Raw genomic sequence first — 15,228 nt, 5'->3', positions numbered from 1 at the left:
TCACCCCCTTGCATTCACAGGGCAGGACTTCAGTTCCTGTGCAAGCCTGGCACATGGTAGGGGATGGATGGGGCAACAAGATTCCAGCATCTGCCAGAACTTTCTGGTCTCTATGTGTTCAAAGATACCTTCGCTGGGTACAAGATACTTCACCCATCCAAAACTGTTCGGGGTGTCTCTATCAGCAGCTGGGTCCCTACTCTCTGCCTTGCTTGGTGAGAGAGGCACTGGGCTTCTGTTCCACAGTGGCCATCTTGGATCTGAGATCCATTTTGACCATTTTAAAGTGAATAATTCATGGCACAGAGTACGGTGACAAGTTGTGCTGCTATCGCCATCTAGTGTTAGAACATTTTCATCACCCTAAAGAAAACCCTGCTCTCATCAAGCAGCTCAATCCCCTGCCTTCCTTTCCTAAATCCCTGGAAACCGCAAATTTGCTTCCTGTCCCTATAAATTTGCCTATTCTGGATATTTCATATAAATGGAATCATATAGTATGTGGTCTTTTGTGACTGGTAATGATGCAAAAATTCCAGGTTCAGCCAAATGTGCTTGAAGAGGTTTATTCTGGGCCCAACATGAGTGACCAGACCTAGGACACATCCCTGGGAAATCTTGAGAGCATATGTCCGGGGTGGTCGGATTCCAGTTTGGTTAGATACATTTGAGGGAGGTAGAAGGTACAAAAGACTAAATCAATATATGTGAGATTTTCATTGATCTGGCCTGGGAAGTCAGAACATGTTGAAGTGGGGGCTTGCAGGTTATAGGAGGATTTAAAGATTTATTCACTGGTGGCTTTGTAACTTCTATCTAAGGAGTTTTAGAAATCAGTAGAGGAGATGTCTTGTTGAGATAAGGGGGTGGAAAAACTTCAAGTTTCTTGACATGTAGGTGAAGTCCTATATATGCAGACTTCAGAGAGGATAGAGAAGTGTCTTATAAGGTGTCTGGAGCCTGGGAGTCCCTAAGAGATGACTTTGCAGGATCATAAAATACTTTGATTTTCCTTCTTTATCTATTGTGTGATGTTATGCCAAAGTCAGGTTGGAAAACAGACTTTAATATCTAGGGTAATGGGGTGATAAAACCCCATCTGATGGGTCCTTATCGGGAGTGACTGCCTAAGCCTCTTAGTGAAAGGTTGGAATAAAAGCAAAAAGGTCAGAGTTTGGTCTTCACTGGCTTTTTTTTTACTTAGCCTGATATTTTCGAAGCTCATCTACATTATTGCTTGCATCAGCACTTTATTCTTTTTATGGCAGAATAATGTTCCATTGTAGGGATGTATCACAGCTTTTTAAAATCAATTCATCTGTTAATGAACATCTGGGCTGGTTCTCCCTTTTGCTGCACGCAAGAATTCGGAATATTGTTTGCTTGTCGCCTTCTTCAATTCTGTTTGCATTGTCTGTCATCCCTTGGTGCTGTGTATCCTGCGGCTTTGACTGTGAACTCCCTCAATGTTCCTGAGGTGGCTCCCCAGTCTGCCTCCCTGAGGCTGGGCCAGAGCCCTCACAACTGCCTTTTCCCAGGACCTTGCTGCCTCTCAGTCCCTTTTCTGATCTCTGGCCGCCTCTCTTCCTTATCTGACAGCAGATGCGCACAACTCACTTTCTCCCTTTTGGGGGATGTCTTCTCTGAGTCAAAATTTTGTTTTCCACGCCACAGCTGTTCTTCTGTTCTTAACAGCTCAGACTTCCCCGGCAGTAAACCCTGTTTCCTCCAACCTGATAAGCAGCCTTTCTCTGTTGTTTCAGGTCCTCTCCTTTCTGAGAGTCACGCATGCTTCAGGTGGTCCCAGTTCCTCCCTCGCCTCCCAGGCAGATGTCATACCAAGAGTCAGCACAGGTGTTTCAAACCACTTACCTGGTTTTTGAGTTTGTGATACTTCCATTGACATGAGATGGGATGTTCTCTGCATAATAAGAACCCCTGTTCCTTTTTATTTATGTGTCATTTTGTTAATAAAATCGGTAGCATTTCAGTGGGTGAAGCTGTCATTTGACTTCTGCAATCTGAATGCCAAGATCGCAAATTATGGGATGAAGAAATCCCAACAAACTGATCCCAAATTGAGACCATGTCAGGGAAGAAGTCTTATAGGCCAGAGATAAGCCCTGTGAACCTGAGTCTGGGCCTTCCAAACTCTTCCTTGCATCTGAATATAATTCAGGGGAATACAGAGAAGCAGGAAGTCCGGGCTGCCCACCTACTCGGTTCCCCTGGGACGGATACTTACACTGTCAAGCTAGCATCCTGCAAACATAGAAATTAGCTTCTGTAGAAGCTAACTCTGAACTGGAAATGCTTGAGAAACACAGTAAGATGCAACCATTAAGTCAATAAGCCAACCTTTTAATGCTAAAGGTTTGAGTGCAGAAAGATGATTTTTCTGTTTAATTTAATTCTTGGTTCAGCTGTTCCTTCAGTTTGCAAACACATGTCAGGGCTGCGGTGGAACTTGGGAATCCCTGAGCAGGCACGGCTATGCACTGTCTAGAGACCTGGGCCTTTGAGGAGTCCACTTGTGCTGGTTGCAGACTCTCCCAGCCAGAAACAACAGCCATTCCTTTGTGGATACATGCCATAAACTATAGTCACCTCAAGGACAAAGTATCATAGCATCTAGGACTTCAAGCCACCTGCCCAGGCTGTCCAATAGCAAAACCCAGCTGTATTTTACCTCACAGGTGCTGCAAAATCCTGCACACATTGATTTTACCAAAAGCCTTTCTCCAAGTGTTGTTTTGTTCCTCAAACCCCACAGTTATTTATCTAGATTCTTGTGCTTTTCAATGTGCTCTTCACTGGGGTTTGAAGTGTTCAATAAGCTGCATTTGGTTCCCCACCTTACTTTGGAAGCAGCAGAGAGTTAAGACAAATGAGGCTGCAGATGGTGTTCCCATGAAGGACAGAGAATTTTTCACTGGATTTGTTTGTACAATGCCCAAAATATTAAAGCATATTTCCTTTTTAAAGGCCACTTTGTTGAGATATACTTTACATGCCATACAACTCACCTATTTAAAGTATACCACTCAGTGGCTTTAGTATATTCATAGAGCTGGGAAACCATCTCCACATCAACTTTTCAATGTTGACACATTCTCACCCCCCAAAGTTCCAGCCCATACACATTAGCAATCATCCCGTTTACCCCTGAGATGCCTGCGACCCACCCACCCACCCGAGGAAACTCCTAATTTACCTTCTGTCTCTATAGTTCTGCCTGTTCTAGAATTTCATAAGATTGAATCATGCGATCTGTGATCTTAGTGACTGACTGTCTTTTTTAGGACAATGCTTTCACATTGCATTCATGTGGTGGCATCATTCCTTTTATGTAGCACTTCATTCTTTTTGATTGTTGAACAATGTGCCATTGTGTGGATGAACCATACTTTATTTATCTGTTCGTTAATTGGTGGACCTTTCGGTGGTTCCTACTTTTGAGCGGTGATAAATAATGCCACTATGAACTTTCATGTGAGAATTTTTATGTGAACATAGATGTTCATTGCTCTTGGATATATACCTAAAAGTGGAATTGCTAGGTGAAAGGGTAGCTCTGTGTTTAACATTTTGAAGAACTACCAAACTGTTTTCTAACGTGGCCACACTATTTTACATTCCCACCAGCAAGCAATGCATGAGGATTTCAACTTTTGCATATCCTTGCTAACACTTGTTTTTTTTTTTTTTTTTAGAAAATGAATTAAGGGAGAGAGATTTATTAAAGGAAAGATACGTTGCAAAGGGCATAATGGGCAGGACGACAGTGAGAGTGTCTGCTGTCTATTTTCCATGTTTTAAAAAATCTAATTAAAGTCAACCTTGTGCTGTGAAGTGGTTTCTCTTTGTGGTCTTGATTTGCATTTCCTTATAGCTGAAGATATTTGAACGTATTTTAATATGCTTATTGGCCATTTGTATATTGTCTTTGAAGAAATATCTCTGCAGGTCCTTTTTCCATTTTAAAATTGGTTTATATGTCTTTTGGTTGTCTTTTTATTGTCTTTTATTGTTGAGTTAAGAGTTATTTAGAGTTATTGTGATTTTAGTATCATATTAAAGAAGTCTTCATCTAAACCAGGATAATGAAGATTGACGCCTTATGTTTTCCTCCTAGAGTATTATCAATATTTTGTTGTTGTCATTACTGTTTTGTAGTGGTTCATTTGGTTTTTGTCAGTTTTAGTTCTTGCATTTAGTTCTATATCTACTGGGAGTCAATTTTTTGTGTATGTTATAAGAAAGAGTTGCCTGTGGTTATCCAGTTACTTTGGCATTCTTTTGCAGGTAGTTATCCAGTTGCTTTGGCATCATTTGTTGGAAAAAAAATGTGTATTTCCTTTTGCAAGGAGCAGGACAGATTATTTGATGAGCTCCGAAGAGAGAAGCTGGAAATCTATTCAATGAAAATCTGAGTAGAGACTTCAGAATAACTCAGATGATATAATAAAAAGAGTATAGTCCATGAATAATTAAATTATCTGTATTATATTTTCTTTAACTGTTGATGAATATTTACTTCATGTCACACAATAAATTGTGTCAACCCATTCTGACTCCCTTCAAGCATTCAGTATCTTGGGAAGGCACTTGGAGATAGTTTCCAATGTCATTTAGGCTCTACCAACCAGATACATTTGTGTGAGACTTTGGTTCAGAAATGAACCACATGGGAGGATATTCAGGGTGGGCTGTGGCAGAAGCACAGTACAGTTTGGATACCCCCAGCTGTAGGTAATTTCTTGTTTTCTAAAGGTAGCATCCTGATACAGTGACTTTCTGATCCTGGCAAAAGTTAAGGGATTGGGAGCTGGGAAGTGTGGAAGCCTCTGAGTTCAGCAGCTTCCAGCTGATGACAAAGGCGGCAGCATCCTTGATAATCCAGTTTTGTGATGTGATTCTGAGAGTCCTGGAAGTTGAGTTTACAGTTTCTTTAGCTCTCCAAGGACCCTATGAATCATTTACAAATGTCTTTCTGCTTAAACTGGCTAGAGGAGATTCTGTTGTCAGTAGTTAACTGATAAATAGAGTAAAGAGAAAGAGAAGTGGTGACAAGAAAGATTCCCAAGGAAATGAGAATCTGGCACTTCCTCTGACTTGGTGGGTTTGAAAGCAGAGAGGGACCAGTTACCATTGGAAGATAGAGAGTTGGACGTCCTTGGCATCCTGTTGTGAGATGTAAATCACCACCGGCTGTCACCTGAATGAAGATCTTATTGAAATCCAGGCTTTGGCAGATTCAGTATCCACTGGGAGAGGGATGAGAAATAAGAGAAAATTTCAATGATTGTCTTCTTCCAACTGGACTAAGGAGCTTTGCCAATTTAACTTGGTAATTCAACAACTTGACTGAAGACAGAGAGTTTCTGTTACTGTCTGTAACAGAAACGTTCCCCAGAAGCACATTCAAATACAAGTAGTTTACTTGAGAGAAAATGCCAGGTATAGGAGTGAGAAAGGGATCCAGGAAAGGGGCAGTAGTCAATAAAGAGCACATTTTCAAGCAAGCTATCCTCTAGGCTAATCGAGCTCAGTCTCACTGGAGAATTCTGGATGGTAGCGGTCCACCCAGAATGTGCCACAGAGGGATCTCGCCTTTGCAGTGAGGAAGCTTTTGTCAAGCATGGATACAAGCTGTTCCATGGGGTGGCATTAATTAGTGGTACTTTCAGCCTTCCCTGAGAATAGGCAGACTGGGCTACATTGGTCACAGAAGGCCTCAGACATTGGAGCTACAGGGAATGGCTCTTAGAAATCAAGTCGGCATGCGCAAAATAGCAATTGTTGAGGGGATATATGTTTATACCAATAGAATTGGGAACATCTTTTTTAAACTGTATTGTTTATAGGTTGTAGCTGCAGATCAGGCCCAGATACAGCTTAAAACCGTACACAGAGTCAGCTTTTGTGGATTCCTGATAGCTGAATTCATAGCCTTGCAATGTCTTTAGGTGAATGTTAGGGCACTGATTATTAAGGAGTGTGATCCAGAGAATTTAAAGGGTGATTTTTGATAGGATGCAAATGAGTCTCATTACTCTGAGTCCTTCAATCCCTCTGAGTCCTCCTTACCTGGAGAAGTAGACTTACCTTCAGTCTAAGAAGGCTGGTCTTCCCTTGCTGGATGCCTGTGTAGTAGTGGCTTGAAGTGAAGACCTCAGGGATATTAACACTCGCACCTTATTTGGTTCATTATGAGAGTCAGATTCCAGCATGCTTTAGGGGCTAATTACACCATCACATGTGGGAGCAGAAGACTCACTTGCTAAAGGATTTGTTAGATTTTGACATTTATTATAACACAATATGTTAGGATAGATTCCAATGATATCAAGCATGATTGTTGATCTTACTGAACTTATCCACATGGACCATCTTATAAAGAATTCTTCATTTAATGATCTATCATGTATACCTTGGAATGGTTTTGTTTGCTTGACTGTCAACTGAAAGCTGAACACACCAACCCATGGAGAAATACATTGTTGAGGGGAGCATTAACATCTTCAAAAGAACTCTAATGTCCGTCCTCTGTGGAATAGAGATGAGACTGTGAGAGTTGCTGCCATTGAAAAGGGTCCCTGATTACAGCAGCGTGATGGAATTCCAGGGGAGCTGAAGTCAAATAGCAACACATAATTACCTACAGCAAGATATGCCTGGGGGTGCTGGTAAGTAGCATCCTTTGCAGCACAAGGCTGATTGGTGGTGAAATATTCAGGCAGCCCGTGAAAGTTATACTTGGTCTGCATAGCTAAAAGATCTAGGTTTGCCAAACAAACAAGCCACAAAAAAGTCCCCTTTGATTTGGATCACCACGAGGGAAAGTCATGAACTTTCCAGATTTTACGTTGTTCACAGACCAAAGTTCCTTGAATGAATGGGGAAATTTAGGTTCCTTTGAGAAAGATTCTCTGGTAAGAAGACAAATGCATATTGTGAATTTTTCATCTATCTTCTTCAAGAGGGACCTGTGAGCATTTACCAGAAGAAAGAGAAATACTCAGAACTTAGTAGAATGGTTAGATTCTGGCTCAGAGTCTGGAGACTCAATACCATTGTGGTTCACGGGTCAGACAAGGTTTTTAAAAGAGGGTCATGCAGTTAATAAGAGACATAATCTTAATTTCACCATGTGGTAATGCGTCTTTAACCTACCCTTTGTTTATTTTATTTTTTAAAATTTATTTTCAGGACCTTCATTTATTTTTTGCATATAGAGTTGGAGTAGTTACACCTAGCTATTCAAAGAATCTCCATGATCGCATCATGAAAAGGAAAGAAGGCTAGGATAGTAAGAAGAGTCCAGGACAATTCACTGCCCTTTCCTACCCCCACTAATATTGTAAACTAAATAAACTGGTGGTAGGGGCATAAAATCTGGGAAAATTCAGGGATGGTGATTCCTTTCACAAGCCCATTTACCAGGCAGTTTTATCTGTGCAGAAGATACATGGATCTTGAAAGGCGAGAGGAAATTACTGTAAGCTTAATCCTACTTCAGGGGACAGATGAGCCAGAGTGCTCATTTTAGAATAGTCAGTATGGCTCCTGTTGTGATGTGCAGTTATTCACCTGGAAATTGTCTTTTGTTTCCTCTATTCCAATAAGCAGAGAACACTAAAGGAGTCTTCTTTCATCTGGAAGGCATTAGCACTTGGTTCGTTCATTGTCCCACGGACTATTATCCTGGTCCACTACATAGAAAGCATAATTGTGATGCTTTATGAGGCTATTTGGTGTCTATGATAGGGTTTTGAACAAAACCAAATCACCATTGGAACATAACCCTTCTCTTCTAAGTATATTTCTTGGCTTGCTATTGGGCTCTAACAGAGACTGATCATGGACATTAGTTGACCATTGAACATGAAATTTACATGGATTGGGTATTATCTGAACTATAAAGCTATCAAGTTGGGTACACAATTAACACTCCATCATCAGCTGGAGGTGATATAAGTATGGACCTGGGCTCAAGTGGATCTTGTAGGAATAAATAAGTTCAGCCTGTGGCTCACACCCCTGAAATGCCATCCTACTCTCAACTCACAACTAAATCTCCATGAGGAGTCCTCATGGCTGGTTTTATCAAAGAAGAGAGCTTTGAACTTGCTTTACAAAGGTGCTGTAGATATGCTTGCACCAGTGAGAAGTAGACTACAGTGGCTTTATATCCTTATTCAGGTGTGGCATTGGAGGAGAGCAGACAAGAGAATCTTTTCCACTAAGCAGAATTGCAAATGGTAAATACTATATTTTTCTGAAGAAAAGATGATCTAAGGCGGGAATTTGCACTAATTTGTGGGCTGTGGCTTATTGTTTGGCCAGATAGACAAAGATTTGAAAGAAGATCTGAGGAAGACAGTGTCAAAATGGGTCTGGAACATGAGAATATCTGTGGCCCATGTGATTTTTCACCAAGGAGACTCCACTTTGGAGACTCCACTTTGGAGGAAGCTCCTCATACTCAGGAAGGCAGGTAACGCGTCTTGTTCATTCAATCAGCCTCCTTCTTTGGCCATCCCAGTGGTTTCTCAGTGGAGCAGTGGTGGTCAAAGTGAACCGAGTGGCCATGGGCAGTATTGGAATGCATGGAGGCAGCAGCATGAACATCCTTCGAATAAGGCTGACATCTACCGCCAAAGCTGAGTGAGCAACTTTCAGCATAGTGACCCACTCTAAACTTCTGATGTGGTACCAGACCCTGGGGGAAGGGAAACCAGCCAGGGACTTAGAGGCAGTGAGGTTACCTTTTCAATTTTCCATTATGGGGAACCAGTGATTCACACTTACTGAAATAGACATTGATGCCAGATATGATGTTTCCACCACACTAAGAAAGAACTTCCTGAATGCCTTATTCATGGCAGTGGTATGCCACTGAACGTTGCTTCTGATCAAGGAAATTATTTTACAATCTCCTTCCTCCTGCCAAGCACACAGGGTTCCCTGATTTCAAAGGAAACCTCATCACCCATATAATACTGACCTTTTAGAATGTTGAAATAACCATGCGGAGACTCAGTTATGGTACCAGTTGATAGCCAACACCTTGAGAGGATGAGGTGTTATCCTGTAGGATCCAGCATATAGTCTTAATCAACAATTAATAGATGATACTTCTCCATAGCAAAAAACAGGCATCTAGGAGCCAATGGCAGACATGGAAGCAGAGCCTCTCTCTAATGTACCTGTCATTTACCATAGGCCACAGATCCGCATGGCCATCCCAGCATGTGGTTAGATCTCCAGTCAGCTGTGCATACTGTGGATGGAGCCACCACATGATAATTGCAGACATGTCCATATTGCCCAATCTGAAGCGGTGTTCCAGCCTATTTGGTTGAACCCTCCCCAAATCCACTTCACAAATAGCCCCCAGATCCTGGATGCATCAGGCAATTTCTGTGTTTCCTTTGAATCTTAAATAGAAGCCCATAAGGACAGGATGCTGGAGGGGAGGGTTTTAATGGCCATGACCTTGAGGGTCTCTAAGGGCTCTGGTTCCTGATATTTCTAAACCCAATTGTCCAATGGCAGACATGGAAGTAGATCCTCTCTCTAATGTACCTAGTAACACTCTTGAATGGTTTTTGCTTCCTATTTCTCCAACTTTGGTGTTCAAAATAGGTTGCTGTCCTCAAAGGATGTCTGTTGCCCACAAGGGACATGGCAATGGCACCACTGGACTGGAAGTTGAGACTGTCACCTGGTGCCATGTATCACAGGTCAAAAAGAGCGCTGCCATGCTGGCTGAGGTGGGTGGTCCTGATCACCAAGGGAGATCTAGCTTTGCCATCACACAGTACAGATAGGGGTGAGGCCCAAAAAGCGGTCCCCTTCCTAACTGTGGGGAGAACATGTCGCACATTTGCTGTTTCTTTGGAGGAAATCATCCAATAGGCCCCTAAATTCTGGAACATCAGATACTGGCTGGGAAGGATCCTCTATTTTTGTTGTATTTATTGTCTTTTCTCTATCACATGAGCTCTATCCAAGGAATCCTGGCAATTGTCATGTCCTGCTCTCAGGGTTCTAGCCATGGTCCTGTCCAAGCGAAGAACCAGGGTGTGGTCTCGCAGGCTGGACCCCTAGGTGGTGCAGACCCCTGGGATCTGCTCAAGGCATGGAGCAGGAGGTGTGCATGAGTCCCTGTTAGATGGCCCCAGCTGCCTACCCTCTGACAATTCCTGCTTCACCCTGGATCCTCCTCCCGTCTTCTGAAGCCTGTTCAATTGTCACCCCCCAGGCATTCTAGTCCAGTGAGAACAGCCAGCTCTGATCCTTGAAACACCCTACACTTCCCTCACCACTCTCCTTTTACAGCTTCTTGGAGGAAACTGCTCTGGGAGCAGAGAGTTGGGCATGGGTGAGCAGAATGGACAAGTCCAGTCCAGTTCAGCATTCCTGTCTCCTGGGCCTTTGCCTTCCCTCATTTCCCTTATAGCAAAGAATGCATCGCCTTTTCGTGTCATTTGCCATAGGCCACAGATCCGCATGGCCATCCCAGCATATGGTTGGATCTCCAGCCAGCTGTGCACACGGTGGATGGAGCCACCACGTGACAAATGCAGCCATATCCCTATTGCCCAATCTGAACTGTGTTCCAGCCTATTTGGTTGAGCCCTCCCCACATCTACCTCACACGTAGTCCCCAGATCCTGGATGCATAAAGCAATTTCTGTGTCTCCTTTGAATCTTAAATAGAAGCCCATAAGGACAGGATGCTGGAGGGAAGTGTTCCTTGACATGACCTTGAGAGACTCTAAGAGCTCTGGTTCCAATTGTCCAATTCTGTCAACTGCAAAACATTCTCCTTACACATTCTTTTCTACTGAAGTGAGCTAGAATCATTGGGAATACAGACATTGGCACCAGAGAATACACAACTGCCCACAGATCTCAGAGAGACAAGGAGTGACAGTACTTGGAACGAGTTATTAGGCCAAGATGGGAAGATGGACAGCGAGAGTCCCAATCATTCTCCAAGGTGTGAAGCCATGTGGGTGTTGTGGCAACACAGTTAATTTGCTGTCCCAAAGGACAAGCAGTCCACAGAGGGTAAAGCCCAGGGGAGCCAGGGCTTCTGATTCCAGATGGATGGGGCTGAGGTCATTTGCTCCAGCATCACAGAGAGAACCAAACTGTGAGTGACCTTCAAGGAACAGGATGAAACTCAGAGCCCTTTTGTAACCTCTGGATACAGAGCAAAGAAGGATTGAAAACTAAGTAAAGAGATGGATTCTGAGTTTTAAGACCAGGTGAATTCGCAGCTGTATTCAGCCCCTTGCATAAAAGTTGGCACCGACTGGGAAACAGTTGAACCACGAATTCCCAGCCTCAGAGACTCCATGCCATACAGGGTCCCTTCCCCAAGGAGCAGTGTCTCCCTGGCAGAGAAGCCACAGCTGTTTACCAAGTCTGTCCTTTGTGACTGCATGACCAGCACAAGGAGCTGAGCTCTCTGTGAAGTAGCATTTTAGTAAAATGCTAAAAGAGTGCCAGAAGGGCTAAAGTTGGAAAGAAATGTAGAATTTTCTCTTCCTCTCTTTTAAAACAAAAGTCCTTTTGTTTGTTATTGCTGTTCGGTATAATAAAGAAAAAACTCTGCCCTAGATGGCCTGCAAGCAGGATTTGCGCTTTCATCTCCTGGTGAGCACGAGTCCAGGAATTGTGTCTGCAAGTGGCTCTGGCGGAGCTAGTGCCCGAGGCAGGCTGTCCCCTCTTGTACTGGACCAAGCCACCTTCCATGTCTACTCAATTTTCTCCCTCTAAGCTATGATTATCATCAGCAACAGAATCACCAAACTAGGTGACCTAGTTAGGACAGAAGGATCATCTCTATACAGAGCCAGTCCTCGCTGAGGACTTACCATGAGCCTGGCCCCTGCTTGGTGCCCTACCTGAATTGTCACACTCCATCTGCATAACAACTCTGGGGTGTAGTATGCTTATGAATCCCAGGTTACAGGACAGAGACCCTGGGTTGGAAAGACTCCACAGCACCCCGGCCTCACAGACGTACATTAGCTAAGATGACCAGACTCGCATTCTCCAGCCTAGAACCTTCCCTGGAGCATGCAGAAAAGACAGCCCGTGGTGAGAAGGGAGCCGAATGGACATGCAGAGAGGAGCAGAGAGGGGCAGGCAGTGAGAGAGAGAGTGAGAGTGAGAGACAGAGAGAGACACAGAGAGAGAGACAGAGCGAAAGAGACATACAGAGAGAGATAGAGACAGAGACCGAGATAGAGAAAGAGAGTTACAGACAGAGAGAGACACAGAGAGATAAAGGACATAAGAACACACAGCACTGTGAAAGCACAGTAACAGCAGACTACTAAACTAAAATCATGAGCTCAATAATACTCCAAAGTGGGTAGTACTTTTTTGGTAATATTAAAGGCAATGAAAAAATATGTATGCTTGTTTAAGAACACATCAATGAAGGCTGGGCTCGGTGCCTCAACCTGTCATCCCAGCACTTTGGGAGGCCGAGATGAGTGGATTGCCTGAGCCCGTGAGTTCGAGACCCGCCTGGGCAACTTGGTGAGACCTCATCTCTACATTAAATAAATAAATAAATAAACCAGGCGTGGTAGTGTGTGCCTGTAGTTCTGGCTGCTTGGAAGGCGGAAGGGTCACCGGAGCCCAGCAGGTCGATGCTGGGATGGTCATGAGGGAGTGTGCCACGGCACTCCAGCCTGGGTGATGGAGTGAGACTCCAACTCAAAAAAAAAAAAGAACACATAAAAACCCATTTGAAAATAAAAAGGAAACAAGAATACCCTAAACATCAGATTCATGATTGTTATAAACTGTATGTTTGTGCCCCCCCGCTAAAATTCATATGTTGAAATTCTAATCTCCAAGATGATAGTACAGATTGTCTGGATTCATGATGGTTTGATTTATATTTTTTCAATTTATGATAGTGGAAAAGTGGTACATATCCAGTAGAAAGTGTGCTTCAAGTACCCATATAATCATTCTATTTTTCACTTTCAGTAAAATATTCAATAAATTGGATAAAGCTATCCAACACTTACTATGAATAAAAGAGTGAGACAGAGAACAGAGATAGAGATAGAAAAGGAGAGATGGAGTGAGAGACAGACAGAGACATACACAGAGAGATAGAGACAGAGAGATAAAGAGAGAAAGATGGGGACAGAGAGACAGACACACAGAGAGAGAAAGATAAAGAAAAAGACAAAGAGACAGAGAGATATAGAGAGACAGAGAGACAAAGAGTAAGACAGACTGAGTGACACAGAGAGACACACAGAGCGATGAGAGATAGAGTTAGAGACAGAGAGAGATACACAGAGAGACACACAGAGAGTCAGAGAAATATACAGAGACAGAGAAAGAGAGAGACACACAGAGAGACACAGAGAGAGAGAGAGAGAGACTCAGAGAAAGAGAGAGAGAAAGAGGGGGGGGAGAGAGAGAGAAAGAACACATTAGTCTCTAGAGCAACTTAGAGTTCTGACAGAAAACTGAGTTTTAGTCCACTTGCTGCCTTAAAACACATTAGCCAACAGAAATAAAACGATACAACATCAATAAAAACAAGCAAAATAAATAAATTACCTCAATTGGAGACCGTCATCCTAAGTGAAGTAATGCAGGAACAGAAAACCAAATCCCACATGTTTGCCCTTGTAAGTGGGAGCTGAGCTACAGGCCCACAAAGGCACGGAGAATGGGATGATAGACACTGGAGACTCAGGATGGGGAGGGTGGAAGGAGAGGACGATGAAAAATCACCTGTTGGGTCCAATGTGCTCCAGGTTGGGTGACAGCTGCATTTAAAGCCCAGACTTCACCCCTATGCAATACATCCATGTAACCAAGAACCACGTGTACCCCTAAAGTTATTGAAATAAAATGTATTTTTTTAAAAAGAGAAAATGCAAACAGAGGGATAATAATACAGTAGGTTGCTGTCGGTGCTCCTAACCTTATGAGAGAGACTTGATCTGATTGCTGTGGATTTGACAGAAGAGAGAGACCAACCTGGGGAACTCTGGGCTCCCAAGGGCCAGAACTAGCCCGCTTGATGACGCAGTAAACAGGAGCTAGGAAGGCTGCCTGGTGGCACTGCGGACCTCTGGGTGGATGGACACAGGGGGCTGGAGTTTCAAACAGCATAAAACTCCCCGGGAGCGTGGGAGCTGGAGTTCAAAACACCTGAAAAGACTATATGCTTTTAAAATCCAGAAATCTTCTGAGTCGTAATGTCTTTCATATAGTGTCCCAATAGTACCTTTTGGAAAGATCCGTGGCTTCCTCCTTTCCCTTGTATTTGTCACTCACAGATCCCAGACTTTTCTCTAGGGACAGGCTCTTAGGGGACATGTCAGATGCTGTAACACAAACACACTTAAAATTTAAATGTCCAGGCTGCTGACACACATGCCATCAGAGACCACAGACACATAAATCACAGTGTTTGTTTACTGGGTGCTAGGGATGGCAGCATCTTAGAGAAAAGATCAATATTATAAAAATATAGAGTTAAGGTTAAACAAAAATAGTTTATTTTACAAAGAAAGTCCTAGGGTGGGAAACTGAAGATGCTCGCCCAGGTGATGGTTGAGCTTTCCACCAGCTTACATACACTTTAATTAGAAACATTAAAGCAAGGTTTTAAAATAGAGAAAAAAATCAGCCATAATCCCACTGCTATAATACAAATTTAAAAATTCCTATGTGTTCCTTTGTTCCAAACATAAGTATACTCTTTCCGCCAACCTGCACAAAGCTGTTCTGTGTTTCTTCTCACAACAGGGGAGCTGGACATTTTTTTTTTTTTTGAGTTGGAGTCTCACTCTGTCACCCAGACTGGAGTGCAGTGGCCGCTCCCGGCCACCGCAGCCTCGATTGCTGGGCTCCAGCGATCCTTCCGTCTCAGCCTTCCAAGTAGCTGGAACTACAGGCGCGTACTACCACACCCAGCTAATTTTTTATTTTATTGTAGAGATGAAGTCTCACCAAGTTGCCTGGGCAGTGAAGTGAGAAACCAACTAAAAAAAAATATATATATATGTATATATAGATAACAAAGGATGAATACAAGTCATGTTTGACTTCTGCAATTACACATTGCTACTGTAATTCAATCAACTTTGAAAATAATAAATAAGCCGGGCTAGCCGGGCTCGGTTGGCTCAGCCTGTAATCCCGCGCCTTTGGGAGGCTGAG

This window comes from Carlito syrichta, unplaced genomic scaffold (genome assembly GCF_000164805.1).
Source record: "Carlito syrichta isolate Samal-C Ts95f unplaced genomic scaffold, Tarsius_syrichta-2.0.1 Scaffold309712, whole genome shotgun sequence".
Lineage (NCBI taxonomy): Eukaryota > Metazoa > Chordata > Mammalia > Primates > Tarsiidae > Carlito > Carlito syrichta.
This window is presented reverse-complemented; position numbering follows the sequence as displayed.